Source organism: Strigops habroptila, chromosome 4, assembly GCF_004027225.2.
Source record: "Strigops habroptila isolate Jane chromosome 4, bStrHab1.2.pri, whole genome shotgun sequence".
Lineage (NCBI taxonomy): Eukaryota > Metazoa > Chordata > Aves > Psittaciformes > Psittacidae > Strigops > Strigops habroptila.
Window position 1 is genome coordinate 73476063 of NC_046358.1, and position 19060 is coordinate 73495122.

Below are 19060 nucleotides of genomic sequence, written 5' to 3' on the forward strand. Positions count from 1 at the left end.
TTAAAAAAAAAAAACCCAACACACACACAAACAAGAAACATCCCCAAAAGATATTGAAACTTCAATATTATGAGTGAAGAAAAAAAATCAACACCTCCCCTTCTCTCTCCTTTGGAACACATTTCTCTGTTCCCAATATACAGCTGAATAAAAATGACTGTTCTGAAAACCCCTGCAACTTTGCTGCAGTTTTGACTGGGATTCACATATTTTCAAAGTCATCAGACTCTTGGAAGCACTGCACATAATTAGCTGGATTTTTAAGGAGCTTAAACTCTACACCTACAGAATCTTTTCTCAGTCTTCACATGTATAGAACAATGCAAGCATTAAACCACAGGAGATCACAAATCCTTTGGAGGTGGCTGTATTACATTATAAAAGGAAATCTTACAGGAATGTAACAATAAAAGCAATATTTTGTTGTTTTGTTTTCCAAAACACCGTGAAAAGGATAAAACCACATTTAAAGTAAAGACAAGATTGATGATAATTGCCCAAAAGAAACTACCTGTAAGCAACACTGACCAAAAGAGGAAATGATGGAAAACCCCACAACCCTATGTTTACAGTAATTTCTTCACTAAATGTAATGTCTGAACGAAGCATCAATTTGTCCTGTAAATGAGATTCTGATAATGATCTTCCACTCCTCTCCCCCAGTTGTAAGACTCCTAAAGGCTCGTTCTCTCTCTTTTAGTTAGGATTATGTTGGTGTAAAAAAAATAATAATTTCTTAAGGAATCTTCAAGCATGCAGCTTAGGTAATAGAATAAAAACAACTAATGACAATATAGTCAAAGTAACATGTCAATTTTAAAAAGCCAATTTCTAGAAACTATTGTTTTTTCACTTCCTTTGAGTACCTGATAATACAGAAAGTTTTGAGGTTTGGGTTTTTTGGGGGGAGTTAATGTGAAAATGATTGAAGTTCTTAAAAAATTCACAGAACAGAGTAAAATAATTTGATGTTCATCATGCTACTTTCAGCACCAATCTTACAAGGTCATGATATAAACCAGCATCTCCAATCCAGCGAGATACACTTATCTCCTGAGCCCAACGAAGAATCTGAAAAGCAACTTCAAAGATACTCTTGAGCTGAGGACCCTTACTCATTTGCAGATTTGTTAAGAGGAAGGAGAAAAAAACCCTCAACTTTTCAGTTTGAATGGTAATTGGGGAAAAAAAAATCCCAAAGGTTACATGAAGTAGTGCAATTCTCCTCTTCTTCTATGACAAGTTTAAGTCCAGTAATGAAAAAAAAAAGGGGGGGGGGGGGGAGGGAAGGCTTTTAACTGATTGTAAGTCACAAATTAGTAAATGCTTGAACTTGTAAGGATGTATCTGGTGAGACAAACACCTTTAAAAATCCTGGCACAGTTTGAATAGTGACAAGTGAAATAAGATCCACCAATGACATGAATAGCTGCAGGTATCTTTCTTACCCCTCTTCTAAGCACTGAAAAAAGCAGAGTGAAATTGGTGAGTGACATGAGGGAAGTCACAGACCTGTAGAATGTGCAAGCTCAACTCAATGACAACAGCAGTTTTCAAGGTGAAGCTATTGAATGATAATAAACCCAAATAGGCTGGAAACTGCAAGTAGATCTGCCACAAAAAAATGCATTGTAAGGTTTGTCCCTGATAGTGTATCAACTATTTGCATGGTTTTCTTTACATGGGCAACATATTTATTTAAGGACATAGAGCCATATAGATAAAGTAACAACCATACCTTTTTTTTGAAAAAACACCAGTTTACTTTCAGGTTTTGAAATGCCTGGACAGCAGGAGATGATTCCAGCTATTTATACTTCCATTAAACTGATTAAATCTTGAGAGGAGATCTCATCTACTACTGAACTTCTCCAGGTCTTCAGTGCTCTGAATGTCTCCTGACTTTTCCTTAAATTCACCTAACTTGATAAATACCCTTTTGCTAAAATTAATTTCTAGTAACAAGTCCCTAAACAATTCTAAAAAGCCAAATGCAACTATTTCTGTGAAAAGCTGCAGCAACAGCTTAGAGAGAGCAGAAAAGAAATAAGATCCTGTTGAGACAAGGTGCTCTTGATTATCATCAGAAAATGGCAGCAGCCTCTTTGATAAGATACACCTGAATGCTGGCTCATCTGTGTGCAAATTTAATATCTTCTAAAACCTCTATTCCCATAGACAGGAAACTGGCAACATGTCTGCTTGGTTATTGGGTATCAGGAATAACAGATGCCCACACACAGTGAGATCCACATGTTAACATTAAATTTTGATACTTTGGTATCATTTCCACTAAGACTTTCCAAAGCACAAGAAAATTACAACATTATGCTCTTGAATGAATAAGGCAGGACAGAAGCAGAATGGTAAACCCAAGAGAAAAAAGGGACAGAGGAGAACTGGGCTTGTCAAACTGAATTCCATGTCTTGAAAAAATGTACTTCACTCATTTGTTCAGTGTTATCCCAATCTTGGAAACAATTTTTTTCAATTTTATTCATTAGTAATATTTTATAGAGCAGTATCCATTTCCATGATCACATCCCACGACTTCCTCCAGCAATGAAATATGCGTCTCATCAAAGCTCTTAAAATCTGAATCAAACTGCTACTAATGCAAACCTATCTTTTCACTCAAAATTCAGTAACTATAAGCAAACTGATCTCTGTCATGTCCCCTGAGACTAAATGCACATGATAACTTCAGTGAACTCACATTTCAATATTCAAAAAGAGTTGTTCACTCAGAATCACAGAATTTGAACTATTTATTTTTCTATTAATGTTTTCACTTGCCCAATTACATTGTTCAAAAAACAGTAAAAATTCATCTAGAATTTTCAAACTACTTGTGCTTTCATTCCTCATTTCCTCTCCCAGTCTTCTGCCCTTCTTTGACAGGTGCTGCCATTTCAGAGAAAAGGAGTGTCTGGGGTACTCATAAACCAGCTCCCTGACTTCAGTCTGGTGTCGCAAGACAAACTAAATCTGTGATAGACAAGGTGAGAGCAGTAACCATTTCAGACACCCAGTTTCAATCTGCTGCCAAATGTCTGTCAGAGCCCAAAGGCATGTTAGCTCTAAGACACCAGTACTATTTCTCAGCAAAAGCATCTGTCTCAGTTAAGACACCTTTTTAGAGGGATGCTAAAATAGATTTTGACATTTATAAACCAAGCATATGTATTAAAAACCTAAAGTTCAAGAGAAAAAAAAAACCACCAAGCTGGCCACATTGGTAACACAACATGCAGTTGGACTTTTTCTAACAGGGGAAAAAAAAAGTAGCATATCACGAGTAGCCTCTGTGTGTGGCTATTGACTAGTTGACAAAACAGGCTAAAAATCAATAGCATTTTCTATGAGAAATCAGGTAACTTCCCAATAATACAAAAGAAGAGCCTGCTGAGGAATAGATGTCATCTCTGCTGATGGCTTCACTACAAATATTTATTTACTTCTGCTTCTTGGAGATCTCACTAAGTTCAGTCCTGGTACCAACACTCCAGGGAATGAAAGAAAATGGTAGTAGTCCCATATTAAAGGAAAAGGGAAGCTTCAAGCCATGGGCAATGCTGAACACTTAGCACTTCGCTTGCTGTAAATACCAGAAGAGCTACCTAAAATTTTTGAGAAACATTTCCTAGTGCAAAATTTATCTGACAATGTAAGAACAAGCTCTCAGAGTCAAATGTTAGCACATCCTGTTTCCTTCCCATAGTTTTGAAATCCTGTTATGCCTCATCTCTTGTTCGACAAAACAGAAAGCTCCTTATAATCTACTAATGAAATAGTAGTTGTCATCTGACTTTTGTACATAGCCCATTCATAGCAATGGCAAACTTCAACAGATAACTAAGAAGGAACATAAACAAGTCCGGTCAGCAAGATTTAAAACGTGCAAACCAAGATTTAGAAAAGGTAGATCCATGCTGAAGAACAATCCCTGCTGCAGTGGAGGGTTGGGTGGTCTTTCCGCTGCGAACAGGCCACCAATGTTAGACAGGTGTACTTTAAATTTTCAAATGGCCAACTGGAAAATGCCAGTGCGTATTCATAGAGGCAGATACAGCTCTTATTACTAGAAACAGATTGCAGATTTTTTCCAACGTTTGGGGGAGGGGGTTCATTTGAAAATTATAGTAATTGTGCTTCTTTCCATTGAAATTCTTCATGCAGCATCTCTTTGTCAATAGCTGTTCTCCTAGCTTTGCTAGCTAACAAAAAATTAGAGACAACTATTTTTAGGAGAAAAGTGAATCATATTCCTTTCTTATCAGCATGTTTTACTCTTTCTTGTAGCTTAATTTGAACACAACTGCAAATTTAAAAGTATCTTATTTTTTTACTGCAGGAAAAGTAATTAAATCAACTTTGTATTTGTGGAGCTGCTTTAAAGTATTAAAGTAACTTGATCCCAAATGAACTTAAAATTTTAATTCATTTTACCTTATGCTGGCTGTGTAAGAAGTCAAATTTTTAAATGCAATATGACATATGGCTGTTCATTATTTATACATTCTGTAGCAGACTATAAATTTTACTTTGGACATATATCGAAGCACTGAAACCATTTCAGTTGCAAACACATAAATCATAGTTACAGTTATTAGTCTAAATGTAATGCCACCCAGGTTCTAGATCAAAACCTTTAAAATCCATTATAATTGACGTCTGCTGCATAACTTATGTCTGATTTTATTAAAGGATCTCATTATTATTTATATCTTTGAAACATTATATTCCTAGCTGAGCAACCAGTTAAACGTGAAAAATTTGAGGAATGAGGAGAAAGAGGAGAGGACTACAGTCTACAAACCAGGAAGAATAAGGCTGTAATAGAAGATAAAATGTTTTGAAACAAAATTACCTAATTCAAGGTATGAATTAGTCAGCCTGCATGAGCGACTGACATTCATTTGGGATGAACAAAGCAGGAGTTCTGTATCGGCTAACTTCTACAGCCATAAAAAGGCTGCAAAACAAAACCCCGTGCTACACGCTGACCGTTGCTTTACTAGATGGGAGGGGGAAAGGTTTCAGACAGTTCCTGAAGCTTGAAAAATCACTTGAACAAAACAGTAAGGGATGAAAGGCCTTTATAGATTTATTAGAAGGCTTTTTGCTGATGAGCTGTTTCCTTTGTGTAGTCTGGATGCAAAGTGCACTCTGGGATATACGACCTGTAAACATGAGCAAGTCCTCTGCTGTTAATCTTTTGCCAGAGAAGATAAGCCTCAAAGCCAGGTCTTTTCTGGACCATGGAGACTTAATTCCCTTCCTGGTTTTCCTTTTGTGTTCAAGAATGGCTTTTACTTAGCTCTAAACTGTAGCCAGAAGAAATAAATGAGAGAGCAGCTATGTCAGTTAGGTGTCTACTGAAGAGCTGATATTGCTATTTCTAAAATCAATTACAAGACTTCAGAAGACAAACGATCAGACTTTTAGATGCTTTGAAGATTTCAGCGAATGACACAAATCTCTGAGACACTAAATTATGTACATGTGAGTTGTTAACACCTTCCCTGCCAGGGAGAGGGAAGGGCTTAGACAAAACCCAGGCCCAGCCTGGGTGGGGAACAAAAACCGCTTAATGAGTGATTTGCTTGGAACAATAGAGAACTTCATTGCCTAGTCCACCTCAAACTTATGTACTTTATATTTAGCATAACATATTTCTACATTATGGTTATGTCATGTTTATATTATGCTTATATTACTTACAAGCTGCATTTATATATTTAATTACATTTTAACTCCACTTAACCTTCTTCACATTAGCTGAAGAGAAAAATAATCAAGAAAAAAAAATTACTCTCCATATCTTGCTTTAGTTTAATTGCTTTTACTTGCTTTTAGTAATTTACTTGCATTTAGTAATTAAAAAAAGGGAAAAGCTGCATTTTAAGTACATAAGAGCTGGCAATATGATTGCACGGGTTGGTATCTTGAGTTATTTTTTTGTTACTGTACAAAGTTAATTTTTGAGTTTTTACTTTGCATATTTCTGTAACTGTCAAAGTTAACCATCACTTCTATTTTATTTCTACTTTAATACTTAATATTTTCTTTTACTCAGAGATGCATATGTTGAGGCAGATCTAGACTTTGATTTGCTAATGTGTATAAGCAAGGAACAAAAAATTATTTTTGAATATCTCAATGCATGACAGAACAGATTCCTAATATCGTATTTTTCTGAGGAGGGAAATATACCCTCAGCATCAGGTACACAGCAGTACCAAGAGTATACTAAACAGTATATAAAACAGTATATGAAATCCTTCTCTTCTATTAGAAGGGGTACAGACTTTTCTCTTGATAGGCCCAGACAATTTGCGTTTCTTGAAATAAAAAAAAAACCCTCCAGGAATAGAATGGGAACTGATATTAGCTCCACATGTTAAAAAGAATGCAAGCAATGAATATAGCTTAAACTTGTATTTTATATGTGAAATGAAAGAGAAAGATGTTGCTGATACAGCTTTAGTGAGTATGAAATGCTAAAAAAATATAAAAATTAAAAATCCAACATCAGTTTAATAGTAAGAATATCCACTTAAAATAAACATAGTATTGAGAGTTTTCTCCTCATTATTAATCCCATCATACAAAACTGCTTAATGAAAATGACACCTTTTCCTCTCATTAAAAGCCTACACTTCTTGTAGAATCCTTTTAATGAAATATATTGTCCATCCCCAAGTTTTATACCAAGCTCTTTTATGTTTGTCTTTGTCCCTAAATGCTAAAGTTGGTTTCTATTCGAATAAACTTCACTTTTCAGATAAAAGAAAGATCAAGTGTTGACATAAAGCACAGAAGGAAGTGGCCACCTAGACCTTGAATCTGGATAATTTGTAAATCTGCTTGTGTAGGCTATCTGTAATAATAAAAACTCATTAATCATGTAAGGCAGCGGTGCACACTACTCTACAATAGCCCTGCAGCATTTCTTTGCTGTGGGGACAGTATGCTTCATAAACTCAAATTAGTGTGCTGCAAAAGCTAATTGAATGCATGTGTGATACTTTGCCTAGGGATAACATACACCCAAAAGTCAAATGGTCTTACAGCTTTTATTACTTGCTTAAAAACAGCTGCGCAACCCAGTAAGTCGGTCTAAAAATTGTCTGATATTCTGTTTCTTTTCTATAAGTGGCCTTCTTTCTATTGGAGTATGCAAACTGTCAACCAAAGAAAAAAAGAATAAACCATTGGCTACTGGCCAAATATGAGCTCAGTGTGAATTTGTGAATTGGAGTTACACACACTGCCCAACACTGCTTGGCTTCTCTAGGCTTGCATTATAATTACAGGAAACCCAAAAAGAAGTGATAGAAAGTGACTGGTTTCAGTTCTTGCTTTGAGATATTTAGATAACATCCTCCCATGAGTATTTGCTGGGCCACATCTGTGTGAGTCCCAGAAGACCCACTTAGATTCTTCCTGAGGTGCTCTCTGTGAGAAGGCTGATAAGAGATTTAAGGTCCAGATTGAAAACAGATCCTCTATCTAATGAATATCAAAAAGCTAATCATCTGTATCCTACTGCCCCTAAAAATGATCATTTTGCTGGATGAGTAGTTTGCTGAGCTTTAGTTTTGATTTTTTTATTAATGAAGTTCATTATAAGACTGTGAGCCTGTGGAATGCTTTATGATTATTATATTTACTGCACTATTTACTGATATGATGTAAAATACATGCAATTCAACAAAACATCTACCTGGCATAATATTAATGTCCTATTGTACTTGTGTCCTGCCACAATAAAATAAATGGACTGAATACGCACTAAAGATTAAAACTCTTTTCCCCAAAGGAGTTAACCCAAAATGGCTAGCAGAGTTCCAATTCGGAAAAAAAAAAATAATCTGATTTTACTCTATCTGTTACCTTTACAGTAAACAGCATTTTTGCATACTGCTGCTGATGACGAAACTTAGAATGTTCTACAGAAAAAGCAGCTGTATTTCAGAGTTTGGTGATTTGTCCATGTTGCATCCATTTACTGGAGATAGAGGCATGTTTTTCACATGGTGGTTCTTCAAAGAGTTTCTTGCCATGTATATGGTTCCCACTGGTTTCACAGCTTATTAGAAGTTTAGAGTGGAAGACACCACATCCAGTGGGTTATACCATAGTTTAAATATCAGTAAACTTCAGGAAATCAGAGAAGGCATTGTCCAGAACGCTAACAGTGATCCAGATCCACGTAGTTACCACACAGCAATCTTAGTAGTTGTTTACCATAGAATGGTCTGGGTTTGAAAGGACCTTAAGATCATCTAGTTCCAACCTCCCTGCCATGGGCAGGGATGCCTCACCCTAGACCACGTCACCCAAGGCTCTGTCCAATCTGGCCTTGAACACTGCCCGGGATGGAGCATTTCCCACTTCTTTGGGCAACCTGTTCCAGTGCGTCATCACCCTCACAGTAAAGAACATAACATGACTCATGACAAATGAGATACGAGCTCTAAGAAATCAAGAAGATTTTATTTTCATTTTAGAAATTATACCAAATACAGCTATTACATTTCCAGAGACTAACAGAGTATGTGAAAAAAATAATTTGCAACCTGCAGCTGCAAAGGTTGAGGAAGATGGACAGTAAGAGTGTGAATCAAGAAGTGGCCAGAACTACGCTATTATCTTGTAAAGCACCCCTAGCAGAAAAAGGATGCTGTCAAACTGGTGTATAGTCTTTTCCCTCAACCATGACAGGCTTGCTTATTTCACTTGGTTAATTCACATTATGGCTATCCAAGCCCTCCAGGTGCAACAGAGCCTATCATAGTCAAGTTGACTTCTTTCTGCATGATCAAAAATTAAAGTAATTCCACAATGTTCTTTATAGTTGGTCATTAGAGGGATATCTAAAGCATGGGAAAAAAGATGCAATGTGACTTCAAAACTGCCTTGATCCAGTAATGTCATCAGCAAATTGCCTATGACCACTCATACACTCAGGTACTCTTAAGCCCTGAAAATCCAAGAACATTTATCTTGCTAATATGAATAAACTTGAATGTATTTTAAATTAGTTCCTTCAGTTTTGATTCCTACTACTACATCTGATACTAGTGGGAGACATTTTCTCCAAAGGGTGCTTTTGCACACTGTATTTTCATTCTCCTTAAGTTAGACAGCTATTTAGCTGTTGAGCTTGTCTTCAGCTACCAAAATCCAAGTGCAGGAAATTGCATTAATTTGGCAGTTATTCTTTTAATGTTTTTTCATCTCTTACTATTAAATGATTGGATCTGAGAGTTATTTTAAAAGGCAAATGTCTTGCTCTTACTTAGAAGGGTATTAAGAAGAAGAAAGGCCAAGATTTTATTTCATGAAGGCTTAGCTTCAGCTTTTTACAGCTGGAACTATTGTCCTGTGTCACTCAGTTGTCCCAACAGCTGCTAGCTGTCAGTAAATATGGACATGAAGCTTGCAGGATATCTGGGTTTTCTCCTCCTCGCCCCACCCCCCCCCCAAAAAAAAAAAAAAAGTTTCAGCATTTTAATTTATCTGGTAAAAACAGATTTAGCATTTCCCCATCCCCCATCGTCCAATTTCCTAATTTGATTTAAAATTCTATTAAATCTATTGCATTTTTTTTTTCTGTAGCACTGAGTAACACCTTACATAATTTTTTTTCCTAGAATGGGTTACAGATCCTAATCCATATTATCAAAATTAATGCCAAATGAATTTTAAGTCTTCTAACACTCAATTTAAAACATTGCCAAATGCCCTCAACAGTTATAGTCATAAACTGATCTGCTTATTAAGGTGACTTTTGCATTTTCACTCATATAACTGGCCTTAAGTTTTTCCATCCAAGAATTTAGATGCAGAACATTTTTAGCAGGTGTGGCCCCAGAAACAACAGGTTTAGGTATCTTAGGCAGTATACTATAAGAGACATTCTGTTGACAATGAAGAAGTCTATTAAACACCTTTAGTGCTGTACAAAAGCAGTTTTCTTAAATAAGTGAGGAAGAACAAAATTTACGGTTGCCCTACTCTAGGTATAACATGAAAGGCAATAGTGAACGTATGAATGTTTTGCCTCTGAAATGGGTTTACATCAGAAGCAGACAATTAATGTATTTTAGAGGCCAGACAACCTTCCAAGCAATGTCTCTACAAAGCACTGTTCACTGCAAAGACTCATTATTCAAAACCTCTACCCTCTACTCTCACTTGTGGCCCTCTTCTAGTAACTGGGACTGTCAATCTGTATCAGCTGGCTGAAAAATGTTATCTCTTGCTAAAATATGCTACTTTACTGAAATTACAGTGTTTCATAGAGATACACTGGGTTTAACAATTCTGTCATAAGAAAGGGAAGGAACAAGAAAAAGTGCTCAAATTTCCTTTGCCTACAGGCTACAGCACCACTCCCAAGCATGGGATAAATGATGTTGACAGCTGTGGCTGGGCTTTTCATGGCTGATTCAGAGCCATTTAGGATGACGAGTCTTCAAGTAAGAAAGGGAGCTCTGGTGCACCCCATTCTGTTAGGGTACAGGTAGTACCCTAACTAGATACTCTCTGAACTCATGATACATTTGTTTTGTACGTCAGTAGAAAGTATTTTTTCTTCATTTCAATTAATTGGAATGCTAATAAAAATAATAACTGACAAAAGGACTGGGGCCCAGTACTTTCGGAATGTCTTGATATTAGATTATAATTGTCAGGAGGCCTGAACAGTGCAGCAGAAAAGCAGAGCAAGGTAGAGGAAGAATACAAATAGGCCATACACATCACAGCAGCAATGATGAACTAAACAGACAGCCTAATTTTACAATGAAGAGTGCAAATCTCTTTTCAGGTCTTCATCTTCCTTTAATTCTTACAAAATTACAGAATTTAATTACAAAAACTTCTGCTTCTAGCATCAACACTTTCAAGCACAGTTAATTGCAGGACCTGCCCTCTTATTTCTCAAATTCTCTGTTGTTGGAGCCACAGTTTTTCATAAACTGTACCCTCTATATGCTCAAAGCACCTCACAAATAGGTCTGAGGAGCTGAACTGGCGACAACTTTTCAACTCAAACAGTTTATTTGGAATATCTGACTCAGATTGCCAAGTCTGAAGTATCAAATGATCCTTATGGTTCCCTTCCAACTTGAGATATTCTATGATTCTATGAACTTTATACTAGGACAGGCTCATCAATTGCAAAGAATGTAACAGAGGACTGGAAAATGAAGCATTCATGTTAGTCAGATATTTAATAGCAGGCTAATGCCACTACCTGTGCACAAAAAAGTTCCGCATGGCAGCCATAACTGTTACCAGTTCCATATATTCCAGATATTTTATATTAACTTTTCTATTAACTTCAGCAAAACAAAGAATATTCCTTTCTTGGTGGTGACAGAATACTATAATTCTTTACTGTAACGTGTCATTCTTTCTAATATCACATCATGATGCTGAATACCTGCAGCATGATAGGGGCCAACATATGAAATGCACATGGTAAAGCTCACAACACATTAGATTTTGGAAAATACAGTAATATGCCAGAGTGAGCCAAATATAAATGAAAAAGCTTTTCATCCAGCAACACTAAAATTGGGATGGCAAAAATGACAACAGATAGAGCTACTGGCATACTGTTCCCTCTTTCCTAAGTCAGAGGAATGGTCTTATGGCCTTCTGAGCCCTATTTTCTGTGATCAACACACTGTGGCAGAGCCTGCTTACTCTTCAAATGCATGCATGGTGGGTGAGAGCATACCTCCTGCCTTTTGCTCTGTTTTCTTTCTAGCCCACAGCAGTCAGAGGTCTGCCGGTGACCCAAATTAAACTTTTGACAGCTGGAGACATTTAAACTTGAAGCTCAAACCACTAATGGAAGGCTGACTGCCTTCCAGAAGTAAAGCTTATATGTTAATACACCATATAGAAAGGTAGTCTGCATTTTACATCCCATTTGATAAATAGGAAATAAACTTGGCACAAAAAGTTTTTAATCAGTGAAGCTTGCTGCACTATATTCATTACTGTTACAAAATGGAATTACAGTTATTTTGTCAGAGTTGTATGCTTCATATATTTTTATTGTTATTTATTTTAATGAGTATTTTTACATTGAGGCATAAAAGATTATATGCTATTACTTGTTTAACAGTTAAATATGACACTGGCAATATTCATCAACGTTTTCCAACTATCATTCCTAAAATTAGTTTTCTAACAGACATTTAGGTAGCTGGACCAATTTTCAGAAATGATGAACATCTCCAGTTTCCACTAGCAACTCAGTCTATTGACTGTATTGATGTATACTTCTAAGCACAAATTTCAGAAATTACTGTTAGCTATCTCTGTTCAGAACACATGGACCATGATGTTTCTCAGTACTTAGGTTTTGGTTTTGTGGGTTTCCCCTGACACACACCCACTTTTTTCTGTTAACTCCTTGGTGGTGAGTAGATAATAGTGGTTTCTATTCAAAACACACCTTACCTCTTACAATCTTCAACTATAAGGAAAACACAGATTATGAGGACAAACTGCTATGTTATGACAAGCTGTCAACTGTTATGTCCACGTATTTTGTGTTTTTTCTAGATATGAATAGAAGGGCAGTTGGGAAATTTGAATTTTATTTCCTGCATACACCTCATTTTCACATCTGTAAAGTGAGAGTGAACTTCTCTCTGCCATCTGGGTGGGTCAAGAAACTACGTAAACATGACACATATTCAAATAATGACATAAAATCCTCTGTGGGAGAGACAGCAATGACTTTACAGCTGCATCTTTTGGTTTCTCTAGAATTCATAAACCCTGAAATACTGAGAAGTCTGGTGCTGTATATTTAAGAGAGTTTATAAAAAAAAAAAAAAAAAAAATCATTTATACATAACAAAAATCTTAAACAAATGTTAAAATTTGGGTCTGTTGTACTTCCTACCCATTTTTCACATGGCATAGGAATAAATTTTGAACGAAGGTCCAAGTTTCCTGTAGTAATCTGTGTTTCCCATGGTCACAGGCAAAGACAGGTGAACGACACAAGTTATCTTTTTAATAAGCCTTTCTAAATATAAGCATTGCCAGACAACACAGACTTTGTTACACACCAAGATCTTTCAAAATGATATGACAGAAAGAGAGGTTTATGAGTTCCTTTGCTAAGCAAGGAAGATGCAGTAATTGAAAGAGCCCACGGGCTCAGAGATTTATTGTTAAGGGAAGTGTGCTGTAAACAAGAGTAACGTTAAAGGATTTGACTGTAATAATTCAATCTATCTTACTTTACAAAACAACATCTAAGTTTGCAAGTAGTAAGGTCTTGTTTACAAATAATTTGCAGCCTTCATGATGTAGGCAGCTTTCAAACCTCCCAGATGAAAGAAATTTTATAAAATGTAAGATATTCCTACCCAAGCACTGGTCACAAGCGTGTAGTATAAACCAAGTGCGTTTTTCATTGAAATGGGTTCAACCTCCATACACTTAAGTGTGTAGGAATGAGAGTAAAACAGCAAAGCAGAGTAATCTTCCTTTGTGGCTGGTCAAACAGATCCAGCTAGCGTTACTGGATTAGGAGGTGGGAAGCTGCAGGATCAGATGAACTTCAGATGACTAGATTTGGAGGCAGGAGCCACAATATCCTGCACTAAACTTCTGTAACTTAAGCACAGAAGGTGCTGCTCAGCTAGGCAGGCCACATGAAAAACAGGCAGAGGTTCTTCTCTTGGCTAAGTCTAATCTCTCTGTAAGTGCTCATCATTTTGATAAAGCAGCAGTAGGACCTATGCAAACCACTAAAATACACGAAAGGAATTTGGCTAGAAAGGGAAAACATGCAGTTGTGGACAAATGGGATCACAGAAATGTGTATTTTAAAAGCATTTGGTTTTCTTTGCATTTGGACTTCTCACTGTTACATTCCACACATTGAAATACAGCACTGTGCTTGCAAAAGGAAAAATGCATATTACTGTAAGGCTGCAATTCTTCGGAATAAAAGGTGCTTCACTGCATTCATCTTGCATTGATCCTAAGAGAAGAAGAGGGTGGAAGAGCTCACTTAGCAAAATTACTAAATACTTAGCACATACTAAATATTCAGATCCCATATCCTACAGAGTGTGATGGAAGGGCTACGTTGTGCCTCTGCTTTCCACTCCCTACTGCTCCTGGCACTACATGCAGAGCACAGCTGCCTGCCACGCGGTGCATAGACACATCTGTGTAATGAGTCAGCACAATCTTTGCAATGTGGGCATTTACTCTGGTAGACTGACAGACGTTACTGATGGTCCTGTAAGGTACCATCAGTACCAGACCATCAGAGCACAAGATTAAAATCTTCACCAGAGACATTTGATTTCATAGGTTGTAATTTCTACAGAAGGATCACGGATCTGTCATTTGAACACACAGAGCACTCCACAAAAATATCCAGATGCACTGCAAAATTTGTCTCGGAACAGACAAGGAAAGGAAAAGATTAGATAACCCACTTGATCTTACATAGAAGAATACACTGCTCCAGAGGAATTATTAGAAACTCTCTGGACCTTAAGGACAAAATTGTTAAGCCAGTACTCAACACAATTATTTTGCTATTACCTTTTAAGATGGTAGGAATTACACTGCTACTATCCTTACAATCTGTGGCTCAGCATGGCACTCAGTAGAAAGACAAGTAAAGCACGTGAGTTTAGGCTATGTAAAGAAAAACCAAACCAAAACCAAACCATAAAACATGAAAGCAGGTATTTAAAAATATCTTGAATATTTAGAGTTATCAGAATATACAATTGAATCAAACAAATATAAAAGAAGCATTAAGAGAATCATTTTCAACATTCTCATAATATCACTATTTTATCTGGGTCTCCGGATGTTCTTGCTTACAGAGTTCATTTACTCACTTACTTAGAAGTATTCCAGTAGTTCAAAGAATGAAAAGTACTCTCAGTTCAGGTGCTGCCATTATGCAGAGGTAGTTACTAAGAAGATGTACTAAATAGCCTTTTACACTTCAAAAGCACATTACAGTAGTGATAGATGGATGTGCATGCCAGTGTCATGCGGAAAAAAAGAAGAAAGGAAGTGAACTGAAGACTGTTCCATTTCCATGGCAATTTCTTTCTTAGGAGGCAATTAAAAAAAAAAAAAAAAAAAGGGAAAAAAAAAGATTCTATCTATCTATAGTGGAGATGGTGACAATCAGAAGAAAAGGCTACACCTATCATCTATTGATTCACTGCCACACAACAGCTTTTATCACTAACCAAAAGCACTGAAAAATGTGGTTCCCTAACAAGGAGGCACAATCACTAGAAACATTTTAATTTCCTCCTTTGTGTATATTAATGCCAAAGACCTTAAATACTTCTTTGACGGAGAACAAGATAGACAGATACGGAGCAGACCTTTTAATGCAAAGATACAAATATACTTTGTAACTATTAATTAATTCCATTCACGCTATCCCTGGGAAATATTAGAACAAATTTTATAAAAGAACAAATTAGGGCATAAAGAAATTTAGATTTTGCAGCCTTTGAAGCTGAATGGTAAATTTTCTACTGAGTTGTTATAGAATTGGGTAGTAGACTGGTCTTTAGATCACACAATGAGGAACTGTCTGAGTCAAGATTGGAAAGGTAACCATGAGGAACCCTTTCAGCAGTGCTTATTTATTAAGAGAATTCATTACTGCAGGAACAGATACAACTAGCCACCAGAAAGTCAGCCAAGACTTGCCACATTCACCTGCCCTGTGGAACTTGCATGGAATTTACCCTGTTTTTTTAATTTTATCACATGATTTTATATAATTAAAGTAAGTTATTTTGTCCTTCATGTTCTCCAATATCAAGTGCTATTACTATATATTTATTTATATTCAAGAACAGCCATAAAACCCTCTTGATCATATTTCCTCTGTCACTCACTAGCTTCTTGGTTTTGGGGTGGTAATGGAACAAAGCTAAATGAGTTATGACTTTCTAATCTTCATCTACAAAGTAGTTATTACAGTAGCTACATTGCAAATAAAAAAAAAGCTTTAAGAACAGTACATACTGACTCTCAGGGCAAATCAAAGCATGAGAAAACAAAGCTGGGAGGTTAAACAGAGCTCATCTGGAAAATAGATTGCTTCTTTGTGGTCTAAACCTTAGAGATGGAACAGTTTTATAACCTGGAAAAGCTGGTACCAGTGTGCCACTGCACTTTTAAAATCAGTTCTCCCATTTCCTACATTCCTTGTTACTTGCTTTAACAAATGCAAAATTTAGTTGATGCCTGTAGTTTCACAGTGAAACTATACAAAAAGGCAACTTCAAACAAACAAGCAAAAATCAACAGGTCATCTGAACACAGATTCATATATTCGCTGAAGACTGAATACAAAAGCCAAAACTATGTGTTCACCATTTGGAGTTTGAAAAGTGCAAGCCTTAAAGTGTCAGGAGAGAGGAAAATCCAAAACTGAAGTGAAACATGCAAGAAAAGGTATCCTGAAGAAGCAAGTGTTGCTAGATGTAGTGTTTGGTGAAGGTATGAGCTGTGCTCCCCATCTTTCTCCAGTGGATAAACACATATTCTAATGCAAGTTGCAATGGGGTTTGGGACTTATTACCAGCTGTCAAGAGATCAGTTATTGAGGGCTTAATTGACATTGGATAATTAGCTTCTCTATGAACGGTGATTGTGTTGCATTCTGAAGATAGTGTAGTAAGAAAATGAAGCATATGGCAAAGTCAATTATGATTTTTTTCTCAAAACTGTTTTTAATGGTATTTAACTATTGATCTGTTGGGTTTCAGTTTACTTTGATGGGTGTGCAATATCCTAAGAAGCTGATGTATTTAGGCTATTTTCTATTTTAACTACTTATACCCTATTTAAACATAAAGAAATTAATATATTGTTATTCAAAAAAGGCTATTCTTCAGTACAAGCTATGGAGCAAATCAGAATGTTTCACAGGACTGCACAATTATCAACAGATTGTAGTTCTGTCATGGTCTGAAGGCAATCTGAGTGATCCCTATTACTTTCACTATTTCTGGAGTTACTGCTTTCTTGGAACCAAACATATTGAAAACGGTCTTCTAAAGGGTTTTCTGAAAGTATTCTTTCTGCCTTTGTTACACAATGAATAATTATCACAACATTTTAGCTGGTAAGTACCAGCTGAGGAGCACAGGGTTATCCTAGGAGGCAGAGAAGCACACAGCCTGCTACTTCTGCTTGCATATGCACATTTGCAGAAAACATTAATTGTTTGCAGACATGTAGTACAGTAGGATGCCTACTGGATTAATTTAATGTGTCTATATCACTTATGCAGGTAAAACTAAACTCAACAATCATACAAAATGACACATTTTCGCAAAAAAAGTAGCCTGTGTCCCTATCCTCATTTGAAGGTATTAAGATAATGTTTTTTGTTTTCTCATTTTTTTCCTGTATTAGAAAGTGGATAGAACATTTTTGAAACACTAACTGCTTTCTAACAATAATGAAGTAGTCTGCAGGTGACAAGTGAGGTAAGGATTTCTCAATCTGGCCATCAACTTTCTATGCAATATTGGCCAAACAAATGCTTTAACGTCTAGAGGTTTTATTTCAGACCTTTTTAAAAGGTTGGAATTCCAAAGGTGGGAGAATGGAATTTTCTTGCAATGAGTCATCAGAAGTTAAGAATCTACACTTCCTAATCTGGTTAATTTAAAATAGATATTAAATCTTAGTGTTCTGGTTTCTCTGATAATACTAGACAGAAGTAATGTGATTTACAAAACACAAAGTCCTCTGAAAAGAAATGCTTGAAGTCTATTCCTATTAATGTAACAAATTAATCCCTAACAGATTCTCGTTACAGCTTTAAAGACAAAAAGGAACATAAACGGATGCATAAAAAACCCCAAAACTTATTCTTACATCCCACTGGCCTTTTAAGTCAAATGCATACTGAGGCCAACAACCTGGATTCGCACATCAAGTCTGTATTTGTTCAGCTGAAATCTTTCTGAGGAAACTCTTTCTTTTCCATATGACAGTGTGCTAAATAGGAAGCTTATTTTCGGTAGTACGGCACTATGTTATATTAGCATTATACCGCCATCCTACTATTCTCATAGCTTAAAAAGAACTGTTGTAACTGATGAGCTAACTCAATCTCTGAACACTTAGTTTCCTTAGTAAGGAAAGAACATCTGACAAACACAGAATATAAAAATTCTCTCTCCTTCCTAACGTCTCTCTTCTCCAGGAGAAAGAAGCAGCAGGGCACTCTAAACTGAGACTTGCATTTCTTGGTATCCTCTGTGTCTGTGTATAAGGCCACCCCAGAGAAGGTACCCCTCTGAAGTGACTGTGGCTGTGGGTAAGTCCACACTGCAGCAGGGACATCCCTAAAGAGAGCACTGCCCATGGGTAAGTCCACGCTGGAGCAGGTACACCCCTAAGGGACATGTTGTTGGTTTTGCTTTTCTTAGGTTTAATTTTTACTTATTAAGGTGTCTTTATCTAAACCTGTGAATTTTCACAATTTTACCCTTCTGATTCTCTTCTCCATCCCACTGTGGGGAATGAGCTGTGTGGTTCTTAGCTGCCTACTGGGAATAAGGCACAACACTTGGATAGGCATCACTTCTAGTGGGTCACAGCAGAAACTGTTTAGTCTCCACACCAATCCAATACAAAGCATGCCTGTTGAAGATACTCAAGTCAGCTATGATGACATATCATTTTATCTTTTGGATGCATATACCCTCTTTTGGGAAATAATCCAAAATCTCAAAATAAACTATATGAAGATTTAGGGTCCTCGAACTGATAGATTTATGGGCCACTAAGTCACTTCACTCTAGGTTTTTAAGAAAAAATGGTAAAGTTCAGAGGCCACTAATACTGCATCTTTATAACAGCTGTGTTTCATGACTAACAATTTAACCTGGATTTAATTCAGAGATCTGAGAAGTTAAAAGTGGGCACATATACTATCAATAGAGTATTTCACTGTGTAATGAAAGCAAAGCCAAAAGCGGTAATATCCAGTTCC